This window comes from Mus caroli, unplaced genomic scaffold (genome assembly GCF_978045245.1).
Source record: "Mus caroli unplaced genomic scaffold, Mus_caroli_1 scaffold_2, whole genome shotgun sequence".
Classification (NCBI taxonomy): domain Eukaryota; kingdom Metazoa; phylum Chordata; class Mammalia; order Rodentia; family Muridae; genus Mus; species Mus caroli.
Window position 1 is genome coordinate 45,186,248 of NW_028227257.1, and position 18,981 is coordinate 45,205,228.

An 18,981-nucleotide genomic window follows, 5' to 3' on the forward strand; every position below is an offset into this window, starting at 1 on the left:
ACCAATTCAGTCCTTCCTGTTTGTTTGTTTGTTTGTTTGTTTGTTTTTATTTCATTTTAAGCCTTTACACTACAGCATTGCATCTCTTTTCCCTTTAGTATCTCCCTCTGTGGTCCCTGAATAATTTCCTGACTTCTATGGATATTCCAAATAAAACACATATATGCCAAGATTCAAAGGTAATATGCACAAATGAGTGAAAACATGTGAAATGTTTCTTTCTGGGCTTGGCTTATCTCACTCATCAATGATTGATTTTAGCTACATCCATTTATCTGTGAATTTTATTTTTCTTAATGGCTGACTATATTCCATTGTGTCAATATACCACATTTTCATTATTTATTTATCAGTAGATGATCATCCAGGCTGTTTCCATTTCTTAGCTCTTGTTAATAAAGAAGAAACAAATGTGAACTAGTAGGTACCTTATAGACAGATATAAGTTCTTTGGATATATGCCCAATAGTCTTATAGCTAGAACATGTGGTAGATCTATTTCTAGCTTTATAACAAATTCCACAGATTTCAATGGTGGCTGTACTAGTTTTGCTTCCACAAACCATTAAAAAAATGCAACACTTTTCCCTTTTTCCATATCTAAGCCGGCATTTGTTCATTTGTCATAAATGGCGTTTTTGTTTTATCTTAGCTATTCTGTCTGGGGCAAGACGAAACCTCAAAGTACTATTAAATTGCATTTCCTTGAAAGCCAAGGATATTGAACATTAAAAATTTTCACATAAAATTGTATGTCAGTATTTTAAATTCTTTGTCTAGTTTCATGCCATATTTTTTAATTAATTTTTTGTTCATGCTTGTTTTTTGTTTTTGTTTTCTACAGTTCTTTGTATGTTCTGGATATTAACTCTGTCAGATGTATAACTGGTAAAGATCTTTATTTTATTATGATGATGATGATGTTTTTTGTCTCATTCTATGGGTGCTGTATATTCACTAGAATGATGGTGTCTTTTGCTGTACAGAAAATTTTTAGTTTCATGTTTTCTGTGTATTAGTTGTTGGTCTTAATGCCTGCCCCTCCCCTGTACCTGTAAGTTCCAAGTATCACTACTTTCTTTACTACCACATGTAATGTATTAGGTCTTGCATTGATGTCCTTGATCCATTTTGAGTTAGGTTTTGCATAAGGAGAGAGATAAAGATCCACTTTCACTCTTCAACAAGCCACTCACTGTAAACAACACGACTTGGTGAAGATGCCATCTTTTCTCTTTTCTTCTGTTTGTCTGGTGTCTGGGGCTACAGTCTTCCTCTTGCCTTCTGCCTATCAGCTGCAGTCTGCTACCTTCAGCAGCTTGGTCAAGGAGCTTGAAACACATTTCTCCAAGCAGTATGGACTGGTTCTGAGTCTCAAAGCTAGATAACACAAAGGGAGGATCCCAACCAGGAGTCAGAAGGAGTCTGGTGAATCCTGAATGGAAATGAGAGGTCAGATGGTTTGGGTTTTAGTCTATGTGTGGAAAGTCACCCGTGAGAAGCAGACTAAGAGCTGGTGCATCCCAGAAGGATGGAGAGGGGTCTGAGGGAAGCCATGGTCCCTGGCAAGCAACACAGGATGAAGGGCTGTGAAGAGGCACGTAGGCAAATTATTTGCTTCACTGTACCATGTGCGCAGGCTAGACATGCCTCCACAGCCTTCCTTTCAAGTGTGTAACATTTCTTTACCTGCTTTGTTCTACCACTCACCCAAATTTTATTCCTATTGTAATAAAAAGTACATGTATATTCCTAGAGGACTGAAATTCTGCCCTTATCTCTAAGTGAACTCACTGTTTCTGAGGCCATTGACTGGATTCCTACCTATAGAGTTTGGTGAGTTTTACCTGGTCTGCATAAAGTTCACATTCCACATGTGAGACATGGTCAAGTTTATGCACAATTTCTCATATACTGCTTGCTACTCTACCCCCTTTTCCTCCCAGTCTACAATTTAGATGATAAGTCAAAGATACAATGGGTTGTTTAATGGGTATATACATAGGTTTAACTTCATTAATAGTAAACATTATATGCACTTCATTATTATTTTGATTACAATTCATAACTGGTTTTCATACAATGTGTTGTGACTTAAAAATCAAAGCAATGTTAAGCCAGTTTGTATTTGCCCTTCCTTTGTCCTGGAATATTCTCCCCCATTGAAAAAATTATTCACCAGAGTGGGGTAAAAATAAATAATCTTGAAAGGGACAGAAAAATCATCATGCTCTAAGGTCAGGGACATCTATGATACAACTGAGAAAGGAAAGAGAAAAGGACTTAAGGAATCTTTCAGAATAGAAATCATAGACTAAGTGATGTTTATCTACTGTGTTGTGCTATAATTGAACACTCATCCTCCATCTGTTATAATGATCAGTATTGATGTCTCATGTTCCTCTGATGCAGAGGCAGGAGAGAAAGACTCCAAGGGACAGCAAGAAACAAGTGGAGAATATCACATGAATGGGAGAAATGAAGGCAGAGGTAGACATGGGAGTGCAAACCATTCCAGGAAGTTGTGAAAATCTTACAGGAGGCATGAAAAATTGCACATGACTCTGTGCAGGGATTCAGGGCAGTTTCATAATCTCAAAGGGCTCATTGTAAGGTTTTATTACAGTCAGAAAGTGAGCAAAAGCACTTGCTGGGCTTGCTGGGACTCCACCAAAGCCCACTTTCTTCTGATTCTGATAAAATAAAGAACTGTTGACTTGGCTCTCTGTAAAATGAAAAGAATCTGCCACAGGAAAAAGTCATCAGTTTATAGCCTTTTAATGTTTATAACAACCTGTAAGAAAGGAATCTACCGTAATCACTCCCAACCACCACAGACATGTCTACAAGAAAAGCATACAATGGTCCAGACATAGGAAAGGTGGCCTACTCTAACGGGGAGAAAATAGAACTATTTTCAGTTACTTTTGATCTATATTTTAAATATATATAGAGGTAATGCTTTAGTACACAAGTAGTTTTCTATATTATATAAATAAGTACATTTTAATAATTACATATGTAAATTAATTTTCATTAATGGGGATAGTAATGGAAATTATTAGATAACAGGTTTCTATAGGTTTAGAGCTCAGTCAGCATTTACCACAGTAACCCAACAAATCAGAGTGGCCTAAACTTTAGATAAACAACCAAGTATTCAAATTTTCCTAGCTGTCCCATGTCAGGTAGTTCTCTGTGGAGCTTCTGTGGATTGAGGAAGATTAAGACAAATTATAAATTTTTCTTAGAAAAATATCCAGAGAAAAATAATTTTGCTTATAATTGTAAGTTGCCCATATGTCACATCTCTGGGCAGGTAAATACTAGTTGAAACCTGATTTCTCTGCTTTTGTCAGTTCATAAGATTCAGCCTCACTGTATATCATAAGCCAAAATGGTATTGGTATTTAGTATCGGTTTTTGTACATGTGCTATCTATTTGTTCTTGCTCAATTCCTATAATATAGTGATCACTACTCTCATTTTATAGAAAAGGACTAGAGATTTTGTAGTCTGCCTGATGCTTGGAACAGAAATGTTTATGTTTAATCCAGATCTCTTTTGTCCCCCAATGTCTTGGTTGCAGGTTGGTATGTACCTTCTTAGCTCAATAAAAGCAAAGCTCATTCCAACCTGCATATTTCTAAAATGGATTGTTTGTGTTGTATGTTGGAGCAAAGAAGAAGCAATGACCCACCATGCCCTCATATTTTGAAATGGAGTCACAATATATGAATATTGAATTCATTTTTAAAAAAGAAGGTGAAGCCATTTAAACTCCCTTTCCACTGCTTAATGACTGACCCCTGAAGGACTTGAGGTACTCTCTTTGACCTTGGCTACTGAACGCTGAATTCGAGAAATGATAACTGGGAAAACGCAATTGTCATCCTCATCTTATTAAACCCATTTTGTGAGACAATTCAAGAGAGAAGAGAGCTGCGATTTCCATGCACCAGTAATTTACTAAGTCACTCAGACTTGGATACCATTTATTTTTCAACTCGGAGCTACATACATATATTATTTTTAAAATATACAAACCTGGGTCTGTAGAAAAGATTGGTGTGAGTTTGATGAAATGGGTCAGTAGGGGCCCTTTCTCAGCAGCAACACTATTATGGAAAGAGTCTATCTCTCTGGAGGGCGGATGCACTTCATGGCAGACTATTAAATGATAAGGAGGGGGAAAAGTAATTTCCCCAGAATAATTTTTACAGCTACAGAAATATCTTACAGAAGTGGAGACTCCATTCTCTCTGAAATGCATGTTGCTATAGCCTGTGATGAAATATTTAAAAGTACCCAAGGACCAGTATCTCCCTGGGTGTTGCAGATAGCACCATTCACCTGAATACTCATATTTCTATTGTCAGGAAAGGTGAACGCAAAACAGTGGGGAGCTGAGGCAAGCAATTCAGTATATGAGGCCTGGAAACAAAGATGTTAATCAATTGCAAAAGAGAAGCGCAAATGTCAGTTGGTAATTTTCATTGGCATGGTGATATGAGATATTTAAAAGGAGTTTTTAAAGGGAAAAGAATAGGATGTTTATGTTTAGTGTATAAGACAGTCTGACAATGTATATGGCTATTATAGTAAATGTTTGTAGCCATTTCATCCTACTGTTACATTTTCAGTAGACAGAATATACTGGTTGAATGTGAAACATTTATAATCAAATTGAAATAAACATTACGGTTGTTGGAATCACTGAATTAGGAAAGATTACAGCAACGGGGAAGAGGCGAGTACTCCCTAAGCTGGATCTAACATTTATCCTGAATATCTACCTGTAAGATATAACGATCCTTTTTTTCTTTCTATAATCATTCTCCTGTCAGTTTTGCATTTTAATTCCTATTTTAGTAGGCTAAATATCCCTGGAGAATAAAGACTATCCCAAGTATTGATCAACACAGTCTTTCTTAACCCTCCTAATGCTGCAACCCTTCAATACAGTTCCTCATGTTCTTGTGACCCCCAAGCATAAATTTATACCTATTGTTACTTCATAACTGTAAATTTGCTGGTATTTTGAATCGTAATGTAATACCTGTGTTTTTACATGGTCTTGGATGAACCCTGTGAAAGGGCTGTTCTACAACCCTCTAAGGGGTCACCACCCACAAGTTGAGAACTACTGGGTTGACATGATACTTAACATTGTTTCTCTACTTATACGCTACTTGAACACTTTGAAGGCCATTGGATAAATTAACTTTATTCATTTTCGTCATGTTATTTTATAAAATATTTTAAATTTATTCTTTGCAAATTTCACACATGCATATGATGTTTTGTTATCTTATCTATCCTCCACAACCTCTCCCAACTACTCAGATAGTCCTCTCAATTATCATTATCATTAATTACTACTACTACTACTATTACCACTACCACCACCACTACCACTACCACTACCACTACCACTACCACTACCACCACCACCACCACTACCACCACCACCACCACCACCACCACCAGTCTCTGGATCCTATTAGCTCTGACCATATGTGTATGTATGTGTAACCATTCACTATAACATGAGCAAACTAACAGCAGTCACACCTAAAATGAAAAGTGACTCTTTCTCCCTCAATATTTATCAACTGCCAGTAGCCCTCAGCTGGGGGTGGAGTTTCCTAAGCCCCCACTCTGATCAATGTTGGATCTTTGACTGGCTTGAATTTGATCAAGACAAAAAAAAAAAAAATCAACCAACCTAAGAAACAACAACCACAACAAAAACCTACCACAAACAACAACAAACCCCAAAATAATAAACAAACAAAATGAACCAAACAAAATCCAGACCGTTTGTATTCAGTATTATTTTACCTACACCCCTGCCTTCTATCACTGTGGCTGTAGCTACTGTAACTGCTGTTGTTCTCCTTCTGCTTCCTCTTGGTTTTCCTTCTCTTTCATTTTCTGTCTCTCACTGGCATTTGTATCCTCCCAAAGTTTATTCATAGAAACCAAAGGCATCAGTCCTTAGGTGCCTACTCTGTACTATGCCATAGGTTTTGCACAAACTAATTTTAACCTCTAGGCATAAAGAAGAAGATAGAGAAGAAAAAAGAGAAAAACCTTTCAGTTTTTTTTTCTCTGATGTGTGTAATAAACATTACTTTCTCCATTACCAAATGAAGAGTACTTGGCAGCTACTAGAATCAACAAGAAACAGTTAGTGTTAATTAGACAGCATCACTGTTGGGAAAGAGTTGTAAAATGCCACTGTGGGTTGTCAGTGAAAGTATACATACACATACAGTCTGATACTTACTTTCACATGTTTTCCAGACAGAAAATGACAGGCAGCCTCATTTTTAGATTAAAACAACTGAAACCAAATATGGCAGTAGATAGTGGGCAATGTTTATCTCTTTTTGTCTTCTTACAGTGCTTTGAATAATTACCTAGGCTTTTCATTCCTGCTGTCCCAACAAAGCAAGCTAATGGCATTTCCATTAATTGCCCTTTGCAGAGTTTCAAGTCAGGAGCATTCAGAAGAGTTCTCATCACACACCAGTCTTACCAAAGCATGACTATCTTACTTGAAACTCTGAACTCTAGAGTGAAATGTGCTAAAATGTTCCAGAATAAGAATGACCTAAACCTACCTGAGTCCACTATGCTATCATTTAAATTAATTATTACCTTGTTCAACCTATTTGAAACATCTATGTAATATCTATTATCGAATCCGGTTGTTTTCTGATGTGCATACAATTCCCTGCCTGTATATATTTCACTGCCTACATAATTTCACCTTTAAAATACTTTTGGTCACATGCCCATTTGGATTTTTTTTCAGTAATGTTTTATTAATCAATAATATAAAAATAAGTAAAACTTTCAAGTGGCAAGCTTAAAAAAACCAGAAGATAAATGACATAAACTGTAGAGTCTATTGCTCAAGAACAAATACTATGAAATTTGAATATCTGCGTTTATCTGAATATCTGAACCCTGACCGCCACACTTGACCTTAAATAAATCTTCTCTGTCACACTTTATTCATCAAAGTGTAATGACACTTATCTGACACTTCTCATTCAAGCAATGATAAACTAATATGAACCAAAACAATAAATGATTAGATAAAAATACATGTAACATAATTTTTAAAATATCAAACACTGAGCATCCAGGAAGGAAATCTCTGAGATATCCGAACCCAAGAATGTTTCCATGTCTTTGTAAGACAAACATGGGCAATCGTAGGAATGGGGAGAAGATTTTAGGAGTTGTAGTCAGGAATCTGTCAAGAGCGATCAGATTTCAACTGTTGCCCTGACAGATGATAGAAAGTAGTAGGGGACTTCAGGATCATGCTGTTGCTTCCTATGAGTCTTCAGCAAAGTGGTGATGCGCATGTAATAGAAATGAATTACCTGAGCCTGGGAAAAAGCATCACCTGGGAGGATTCTAACAAATGTACACAGAGTTGGGGACAGAGTCTGCATCAACCAAGTGAACTAGGAAATCTCAAAGCTTACTGGACACGAGGTGCCAAGAACACTCTCAGTTGAGAGTTTGAATGTGGGAATGGTAGTACTTAGACTAAATATTGTGTGCTCCACCTGATTATAAAAGCAAACCTCTAAAAGATCAAATTCTCCTCCAGAGTAAAATAAAAAGGTTGTAGTATAAAAAACATTTAGCATTCAAAATGAAATTAAAATATTCACACTCAATGACTGATACTGACCCAAACAGCATGAGACCAGAGAAGAAGCAGGAAAAGATTTATGATTAGAAGGGAAGGCATGGAAGGGGGCAATAGGAGAGAATTTGAAGGAGATAAAATGGGGGTTGATTAAAAATACACTATATGCACATATAAAGTTCTCAACCGATAAAAACATAAAAATAATTAAGAAAGCTCTGTAACAAAACCAAGCAGGGCTAAGCATGGCATAGACAAATTTCTAAATAATCCATTGTAAAAGAAGGAAATCTTATAAACAAAACAATATATTCCATGTAGAGGCACAAAGAGAAACATGACAGAGTTTTTCATCACAAAACTGTAGGACAGAAGACAATGGAACAAGAGCTTGAAGACGGCAATTCCAAGGACAAGTCTACTTGTGCAGTGAGAAAGAGCTACACATTCAGCCGAATGACATGCAATAGCCCAGTGCTTACAGGAAACACAAATAATCACATGGTTCAAAATTTCTAGGTAAAAGGCAGAGCTTTACACAGAAACATAATCAAGAATCTACTATCTATTTCATGAAAGAAACAAAATGTCCTTATATGAAATAATTGAGGTAAAGGCAAAATATATACTGTTACTCATCGCAAACAAAGAAAGTAGAGGAGGCTGCATTAGGATCCTGCAAAGGAAATAGTATAGGAAATAAAGCTACAGTTGTAAAAAAGATTACCCTTCATAATGACACAGATGGCCATACATCTAGGGAATTTAAAAGTTCCAGATAGGTTGTTAGATGGTGGAGGAGGTCACTTATTTTTTGAGACAGGGTCTGTCTATGTAGCTCTGGCTCTCCTGGAACATTATGTAGTCCAGGCTGGACTTGAACTCACAGAGATTTGCCTGCCTTTGCCTCCCAAGTGCTGGGATTAAAGGTATGCTCCACCAAAACTGGAGAAAGTTTAATTGTTTATGAGGTAAGAACAGCATGAATATTCATTGATTGAAATTATGTGACTTTAGAAAACTGACAGATCCAAGTTTGTTGGGCTTTAATCTCTCTCTCTCTTGGATAGAACAAAGCAAAGCATAAGTTATTAAGATGATAATGGATTTCTAACACAGTCATACACCTTTACTGAAGTCAATTTATAACTTTCCAAGACAAAAGAGAATACATTTTTATGTAGTAAGGTTTGAATATTTATGTAAGTAGATAATTCTTGGAGCCACAAAACAAGTCTTAGGGAGTTAGACTGGGATGTCAACAATGGAGGAACAGTAGAAATCATTAGCATAAAGGATCACTGAAAATGTTGATAACTAAACAACTTGATTCTATGGTTCATGAACTAAAATCTCAGTCCAGTGCTATATTCAAGGCGTGGCTCAGTAACAGAGGGTTTACCTAAAGTGTACTCAGTCTTGGATTCTAACTCCAGCACCAGAAAAGCAAAAGACTAAGTCCAAAAGAATATTATAAGATATTTTGATTAAATACAAATGAAAATAAAATATTTCAAAATGTTTATATGCTTGTGTTCAGTAATTAGTAGTAATATTTCAGCATTCAAGTTCTATTTTCACAGTGTAAGAGAGGTCTTGAGTTTGTTATCTTAAGAAACTAGGAAATAGAAGAAAAGAAATTAATAAAATAAAAGAAGAGCTGACTTAAATATGCAATTGTCAAACAAGTTGTTTACAGCCCAATCTCAGCATGGATTTGTGTCCAAACACCATACTTGGGTTATCTCAGAGACAATGACAGTTCTAAGTATTGGGAATAGACAAGAGGAGCAAGCAGGAGAGGCCAGCCAATCTTCATGAAAAAGTTTACAACTTTGGACAGCTGCAATTTAGAACTGATGCAGGTTTACTTGGAGCCAATATGGAGTGTGTCTAAAGAGTTTGCCCACAGTTATGAGGAAGATGGTGTCTCTGTTTTCCAGTTTTCACTCCAATATTTCCCTATAGAAATTCTTAATATTTTACTGACCATAGTAGGTCAATATTAACTCCCATACAAGCAGAGAGCTTTAGGTTTGCAATAAGCAGCCTCAGCGTGAGGGATGATCCCCCCAAAAAATAAGGGAGGGGGGTGACCAGTAGTCTCAACTATGCTGTACTCATGGAGGAAGGAAGTCCCTTTTCAATGGTTCTTGCCAGTTAAATTCTTCAGCATGTCCAGTCTTTCACAGCTGCTATTCAATGGATGGCTTCATCATATTTTGGTGTATGACTTCACATGTTGATAATGTGCTTGGAAAGTACAGAGGATTCTAAGATGTACTGCAGCTGCCACACCTATGTACATGACAAAGAATGATCCCTGGAGGATTGCAGGAGCTGGATTACCACGCTGAAGTTTTCCTTCTGTAGCTGTGACGAAAGGATGGACCATCTAGAGACTGCCGTATCCAGGGATCCAACCCATAATCAGCTTCCAAACGCCGACACCAGTGCATACACTAGCAAGATTTTGCTGAAAGGACCCAGATATAGCTGTCTCTTGTGAGACTATGCCGGGGCCTAGCAAACACAGAAGTGAATGCTCACAGTCAGCTAGTGGATGGATCACAGGGCTCCCAATGGAGGAGCTAGAGAAAGTACCCAAGGAGCTTAAGGGATCTGCAACCCTATAGGTGGAACATTATGCACTAACTAGTACCCCGAGCTCTTGACTCTAGCTTTATATGTATCAAAAGATGGCCTAGTCGGCCATCACTGGAAAGAGCGGCCCATTAGACACACAAACTTTATATGCCCCAGTACAGGGGAATCCCAGGGCCAAAAAAAATGGGAATGGGTGGGTAGGGAAGAGGCGGGGGGAGGGTATGGGGGACTTTTGGGATAGCATTGGAAATGTAATTGAGGAAAATACGTAATAAAAAAAATTCAATTCCCAATAAAAAAAAAAAAGAAGAAGAAGTCAAATGCTGATGAGTCTGTGTAACTCACCAAATGTGTTTTGGAGAATTTTTGTGGGTATTTATTACAACAATTCATTCTTCCCTCTTCGTCATGATCTCTGAACACAATTATGTTGGCATTTTCCTTTTATACTTTATGAGGAAACATTTACCACAGGAAACCTGAGTGTGGAGAGTCATTAGGCCATCAAGGATGACCTTCTCTGCCCTAACATACTATTTCTTTCCCGTTAGTCTTAACAACTAATATAATTCTCCTTATCCCAGCCGAGAAGCCAACATTAATGAAAGTCAGATGCTAAGACACCAAAACTCAACATTAACAAGGAACTATTAGTGGAAGAAAAAAAAACCAAACCCAGATGAAAATTAACTGTGTAAGAATACTTAAAGCATGGTGGGGATTCAAATGTGATTTAACAGTCACTAGAAGGGATTTTGTGAAGTCTTCTATATTGAATGTGGTGTAAATGTACCTGATTTAAACATCTCTTTTTAGTTCAAGAGGCCTACAATACCCATAGCATGTTTCAGTATGGAATAGCCTATTTAGTTATATATTTTGATTTTTAAAAATCACCCAAAATTTGTTGGCTCAAAAAAATGGGTTATGATCCCACAGACTTACATGAATTGTGAATTTTGGTGCACTCATTTGTGGCTTCTGTCAGAAGGGTTTTCCATGTGTCTATGATCAATAGTATTGAGGTTAGCTAATGACTCCAGTGGGGAAGAATCCATTCACATGGGTGTAAACAGACTGAATTTTTTACATTAGCTGATTGGCTGGGAACTTCTTAAGTTTCTTTTTATTTAGGCTTCTGTAGTACAGTTTACAATATGCCAGTTGGCTCACATTCATTTATATCAACACCAGGAGCTGCGAGAGGAAGCAAACAGAATCACAGAATCCAGTGTTTTGACACTAAACCATCAGTCTGGCCACAGTCTCTCCTTTGACATGGATTGAAATTTATCCCATACTTAAGAAAAAGAGGTTTTATATCCAGCTACTTCACCGAAGCTGTTTATCAGGCTTAGGAGTTCTCTGGTGGAATTTTTAGGGTCACTTATATATACTATCATATCATCTGCAAAAAGTGATATTTTGACTTCATCTTTTCCAATTTGTATCCCTTTGATCTCCTTTTGTTGTCGAATTGCTCTGGCTAGGACTTCAAGTACAATGTTGAATAGGTATGGAGAAAGTGGACAGCCTTGTCTAGTCCCTGATTTTAGAGGGATTGCTTCAAGCTTTTCACCATTTACTTTGATGTTGGCTACTGGTTTGCTGTAGATTGCTTTTATCATGTTTAGGTATGGGCCTTGAATTCCTGATCTTTCCAAGACTTTTATCATGAATGGGTGTTGGATCTTGTCAAATGCTTTTTCCGCATCTAACAAGATGACCATGTGGTTTTTGTCTTTGAGTTTGTTTATATACTGGATTACGTTGATGGATTTCCGTATATTGAACCATCCCTGCATCCCTGGGATGAAACCTACTTGGTCAGGATGGATGATTGTTTTGATGTGTTCTTGGATTCGGTTAGCAAGAACTTTATTGAGGATTTTCGCATCAATATTCATAAGGGATATTGGTCTGAAGTTTTCTATCTTTGTTGGGTCTTTTTGTGGTTTAGGTATCAGAGTAATTGTGGCTTCATAGAATGAGTTGGGTAGAGTACCTTCTGTTTCTATTTTGTGGAATAGTTTGTGAAGAACTGGGATTAGCTCTTCTTTGAAGGTCTGATAGAACTCTGCACTAAACCCATCTGGTCCTGGGCTTTTTTTAGTTGGGAGACTATTAATGACTGCTTCTATTTCTTTGGGGGATATAGGGCTGTTTAGATCATTAACCTGATCTTGATTCAACTTTGGTACCTGGTATCTGTCTAGGAACTTCTCCATTTCATCCGGGTTCTCCAGTTTTGTTGAGTATAGCCTTTGGTAGAAGGATCTGATGGTGTTTTGGATGTCTTCAGGATCTGTTGTTATGTCTCCTTTTTCATTTCTGATTTTGTTAATTAGGATGCTTTCCCTGTGCCCTCTAGTGAGTCTGGCTAAGGGTTTATCTATCTTATTGATTTTCTCAAAGAACCAGCTCCTAATGACTCTCCACACTCAGGTTTCCTGTATTTGCCAGGCACTGGCATAGCCTCACAAGAAACTGCTATATCAGGATCCCCTAAGCAAAATCTTGCTGGCATATGCAATACTGCCTGGGTTTGGTGGTTGTATATGGGATGAATCCCTGGGTGAGGCAGTATCTGGATGGTCCTTTCTTCTGTCTCAACTCTGAACTTTGTCACTGCAACTCATTCCGTAGGTATTTTGTTCCCCATTTTAAGAAGGATTGAAGTATCCACTTGCTGGTCTTACTTCTTCTAGAGTTTCATGTGTTTTGCAAACTATATCTTGGGTAGTCTAAGTTTCTGGGCTAATATCCGCTTATCAGTTAGTACATATTATGTGTGTTCTTTTGTGATTGGGTAACCTCACTCAGGATGATAACCTCCAGATCCATTCATTTGCCTAAGAATTTCATAAATTTATTCTTTTTAATAGCTGAGTAGTACTCCATTGTGTAAATGTACCACATTTTCTGTATCCATTCCTCTTTTGAAGGACATCTGGGTTCTTTCCAGCTTCTGGCTATTATAAATAAAGCTGCTATGAACATAGTGGAGGACGTGTCCTTATTACAAGTTGGGACATCTTCTGGGTATATGCCCAGGAGAGGTATTGCTGGATCTTCTGGTAGTACTATGTCCAGTTTTCTGAGGAAGCGCCAGACTGATTTCCAGAGTGGTTGTACAAGCTTTCAATCCCACCAACAATGGAGGAGTATTTCTCGTTCTCCATATCCTCGATAGCATCTGCTGTCACTTGAATTTTTGATCATAGCCATTCTGACTAGTGTGAGGTAGAAGCGCAGGGTTGTTTTGATTTGCATTTCCCTGATGATTAAGGATTTTGAACAGTTTTTCAGGTGTTTCTCAGCCATTAGGTATTCCTCTCAGAAGCTTGGCAATGTTATGAGGTCCCATTTGTCGATTCTCGATCTTACAGCACAAGCCTTTGGTGTTATGTTCAGGAATTTTTCCCATGTACCCATATCTTCAAGGGTTTTCCCCACTTTCTCCTCTATAAGTTTCAATGTCTCTGATCCACTTAGACTTGAGCTTTGTACAAGGAGATAAGAAAGGATCAATTTGCATTCTTCTACATGATAACCACAAATTGTGCCAGCACCATTTGTTGAAAATGCTGTCTTTTTTCCTCTGGATAGCTTTAGCTCCCTTGTCAAAGATCAAGTGACCATAGGTGTGTGTGCTCATTTCTGGGTCTTCAACTCTAGTCCATTGATCTACCTATCTGTCGCTGTACCAGTACCATACAGTTTTTATCACAATTGTTCTGTAGTACAGCTTGAGGTCAGGCATGGTGATTCCACCAGAGGTTCTTTTATCCTTGAGAAGAGTTTTTGCTATCCTAGGTTCTTTTTGTTATTCCAGATGAATTTGCAAATTGCCCTTTCTAACTCAGTGAAGAATTGAGTTGGAATTTTGATGGGGATTGTATTGAATCTGTAGATTGCTTTTGGCAAGATAACCATTTTTACTATATTAATCTTGCCAATCCATGAGCATGGGGGATGTTTACATCTTCTGAGATCTTTGATTTCTTTCTTCAGAGACTTGAAGTTCTTATCATACAGATATTTCATTTCCTTAGTTAGAGTCGCATCAAGGTATTTTATATTATTTGTGACTATTGTGAAGTGTATTGTTTCCCTAATTTCTTTCTCAGCCTGTTTATCTTTTGTTTACAGGAATGCCACTGATTTGTTTGAGTTAATTTTATATCCAGCTACTGCACTAAAGCTGTTTATCAGGCTCAGGAGTTCCCTGGTGGAATTTTTAGGGTCACTTATATATACTATCATATCATCTGCAAATAGTGATATTTTGACTTCTTCCTTTCCAATTTGTATCACCTTGATCTCCTTTTGTTGTTGAATTGCTCTGGCTAGGACTTCGAGTACGATATTGAATAGGTAGGGAGAAAGTGGGTAGCCTTGTCTAGTCCCTGATTTTAGTGGGATTGCTTCCAGCTTCTCTGCATTTACTTTGATGTTGGCTACTGGTTTGCTATATATTGCTTTTATAATGGTTAGGTATAGGCTTTGACTTCTTGATCTTTCCAAGACTTTTATCATGAATGGATGTTGGATTTTGTCAAGTGCTTTCTCAGCATCTAACGAGATGATCATGTGGTTTTTGCCTTTGAGTGTGTTTATATAGTAGATTATGTTGATGGATTTCCGTATATTAAACCACCCCTGCCTCCCTAGAATGAAGCCTACTTGATCATCATGAATGATCGTTTTGATCAGTTCTTGGATTCATATAGCGAGATTTTTATTGATTATTTTTGCATCGATATTCATAAGGGAAATTGGTCTGAAGTTCTTCTGTGTTGGGTCTTTATGTGGTTTAGGTATCAGAGTAATTGTGGCTTCATAGAATGAATTCAGTAGAGTACCTACTGTTTATATTTTGTGGAATAGTTTGAGGAGAACTGGAATTAGGTCTTCTTTGAAGGTCTGATAGAACTCTGCACTAAACCCATCTGGTCCTGGGCTTTTTTTGGTTGGGAGACTATTAATGACTGCTTCTATTTCTTTAGGGGGTATAGGACTGTTTAGGTCATTAATCTAATCCTGATTTAACTTTGGTACCTGGTATCTGTCTAGAAATTTGTCCATTTCATCCAGGTTTTCCAGTTTTGTTGAGTATAGCCCTTTATAGTAGGATCTGATGAGGTTTTGGATTTCCTCAGGTTCTGTTGTTATGTCTCCCTTTTCATTTCTGATTTTGTTAATTAGAAATGTTTATCTACCCTGTTGTTTTTCTCAAAGAACCAACTCCTGGTTGGGTTGATTATTTGAATAATTCTTTTTGTTTCCACTTGGTTGATTTCAGCCCTGAGTTTGATTATTTCCTGTTGTCTGCTCCTCTTGGGTGTATTTGCTTCCTTTTGTTCTAGAGCTTTTAGGTGTGCTTTCAAGCTGCTCGTGTATGGTCTCTCTAGTTTCTTTTTGGAGATACTCAGAGCTATGAGTTTTCTCCTTTCATTGTGTCCCATAAGTTTGGGTAGGTTACGGCTTCATTTTCATTAAACTCTAAAAAGTCTTTTTTTCTCTTTATTTCTTCCTTAACCAAAGTATTATTGAGGAGAGTGTTCTTCAGCTTCCACATGAATGCTGGCTTTCTATTATTTATGTTGTCATTGAAGATCAGCCTTAGTCTGTGGTGATCTGATAGGATGCATGGGATAATTTCAATGTTTTTGTATCTGTTGAGGACTGTTTTGTGATCAATTACATGGTCAATTTTGGAGAAGGTACCATGAGGTTCTGAGAAGAAGTTATTATTAGAAGATCATTATTGATTTTTTTTCTATCTTTGGTCTCTGAGCTATTCAGCCTACCATTCCTGGTCATCCAGGCAGTGTCAGATACTCGGTGTAGATTTCCTTGGGGTAGACCTCAAATTGGACCAGTCATTGGTTGGCCATTCCTGCAAGTTCTGCACCTCCAACACCCTAGCACATCATTTAGGCAGAATAGGTTATCCTCCCGCCCACCCCCTGCCTCTCTCTGTATCCAGGTACCGCTGCCCCCCACCATGTTCATGATTGTGACTATCCTCTAGAGCACATCTCTAAGAGAATCAACTCTCCTCCCTTCAGCAACTGATAAGTGCCACCCCCTTTTTTTTTTCAACATGAGACAATTTAGGGAATCAAGGCTACAGGTTCACCAGGGAAATTGTCAGGAAATGAGGTGGTATCTGCTGTCATTATAAAAAGGAAGTAGGTATTCAGTAGATGACTCTAAAGAAACAAATCATCCCCTGAGAAGAAGTACAAACCCAGTCTCCCATTTGTCCCAATATATAAATAAAACTTTAACTGAAAGAGACAGAGAGCATGGTTGTGACCTTGGAAAAGTTCTGACAATGCTCTAAGAAGAAGATACTTTTAATCATATGATACTGAAATTTCAAAAACAATATATTTATCAAAGTTAGAAAATAAGTCATGAAAGGGAGTCATTGTCATTTATATAGCTGTTTGAGATACATAACTAACTTTACCAATTAAAGAGTAAAATATTTTCACAAAATATTGCTCAAACATTGGTAAAGTTAAACCTATCTGACGCACTATTCAATCATTATATTTTTAAGTTGAATTTCAGAGATACAAATCCAAGGTAGAAAACTCAGTGTCCAGTAGCTACATAGGAAATATATTCAACTGCCCTCCATTACACAGAGAACTGGAAATTCGAATACTTTGGCAAGAAATGTAAAATTTGTTAAACTTTGGGTTGGCAAGAGTCAAGAATACATTAACTTTCCTGCATCACTGGTGCAACTAATTTGGCGCAACTATTTTGAAAGAGAATTTGGCAGAATTCCTATAAAGCATTAAATATGGATCCCCTTTTAGTGACCAGTTATACTTCTGATTGTGCTAGAAAAATCAGGGAGATGTATGGAGGCACAAAGGAGAAGGGGACGTAACATCTGTTAAACCCCCTCAATGGAATACGTACACAACAGTTAAAAAGACCCAGGTGGTTCTTAGTGTTCTGACCCAAAATATTGCTGACTTATCTAGGAGATACAACCATAGATAGCAGTAGTATATTAAAAATTACACTTATACTTTACACACACACACACACACACACACACACACACCATATGATCTTCCTTTAGATTCCATGGACAGTAAGTTCTTGGATCATGAGAAACATGGATGCTGGGTATGGTGGCACACTTCTTTCATCCCAGCACTTGGGAGCAGAGGCATGATCATGTACTATATTTTACTCTGTAACATACAGAAACTTAAAGGTGAGGAATAAGAAAATCAAGTGTGAGTACTCATAGCTTTCAAGGACAGCTTGGTTTGTGTACTGAGTTCCAGGTCAGCTGGTGTTAAATAATGAGACTTTGTCTTAAACAGAAAAATGAACATGGCATATATAAAAATGTGTGACCTATGTTTTAATAAGTATAAGACTACACCCATATATATTTACCTGATTTACTCATGTATATGCCAGAAGAATTCAAAGATACATACAAAACTATACATAGAATATAAAAGGAATAGAGTTAAAGGTGATTAATAAGTACTTCAGGCCTCCACTGGGTGCTCCAAAAAGCCATCTTTGCTTTCCCAGAAGTGCTCCGTGCTCATTGCAGTCACATTCGCTGCCCACTGCCTCCTCCAATGCCGACTCTGACAGCTTTCTCACCAGAGTCTTCAAACTACCAATTCCTCACTCGCGGCATTGGACCACCAGCGTGCCCCACCAAGTTAGACGTGGCAGTGGACACCAGCTCTGAGATCACCACCAAGCACCTGAAGGAGAAGAAGGAAGTTGTGGAGGAGGCAGAGAATGGAAGAGATGCACCTGCCAATGGGAACACTCAAAATGAGGAAAATGGGGAGCAGGAGGCTGACAATGAGGTAGATGAAGAAGAGGAAGAAGGTGGGGGAAGAAGAGGAGGAGGAGGGGAAAGGGGAGGGGGAGGGGGAGGAGGAGGAGGAGGAGGAGGAGGAGGAGGAGAAAGGTGAAGGTGAGGAAGAGGATGGAGACGAAGATGAAGAAACTGAGGCTCCTACCGGCAAGCGGGTAGCTGAGGATGATGAGGATGACGATGTTGACACCAAGAAGCAGAAGACTCAGGAGGATGCCTAGACAGCAAAAAGAAAAGTAAACTTACGCACCGTGACCTATTCACCCTCCACTTCCCGTCCAGTAGAGAAGCAGGCCCCGCCCACTCATAGCAGGAAATGCCACCCACAGATGACCTGTGCTCTCCACCACCCCACCAAAACTACAACAGGAATTGGCAACATGGGAGGAGAAAAGAACCAGAACTTCCCAGGCCCTGCGTTTTTGTTTTTGTTTTTTTTTTCTTAAAAATACTTTAAAAGGACATTTTGTTTGTATTTTTTTATTTTCATTTTATATTTTTATAGTGTTAGGGGTCAGCCATTTTTTTTTAATGATAACGGGTGACCAAACCAGCCTTCAGAGCGTTTCTGTCCTACTTCAGACTTTACTTGTGGTGTGACCATGTTCATTATAATCTCAAAGGAGAAAAAAAAACTTGTAAAAAAAAAAAAAAAAAAGCAAAAACAACAACAACAACAAAAACAATCTTATTCCAAGCATTCCAGTAACTTTTTTGTGCATGTACCTAGCTGTACTATAAGTAGTTGGTTTGTATGAGATGGTTAAAAAGGCCAAAGATAAAAAGATTTTTTCCTTTTTGTTCTGTCTATGAA

At 37.8% G+C, this 18,981-nt stretch overlaps 1 pseudogene; it reads left to right on the plus strand.

The window, feature by feature from the left end:
• The first annotated feature begins 17,814 nt into the window (after positions 1-17,814).
• LOC110307117 (prothymosin alpha pseudogene) lies at positions 17,815-18,388 on the plus strand (annotated as a pseudogene).
• The last annotated feature ends 593 nt before the right edge of the window (positions 18,389-18,981 follow it).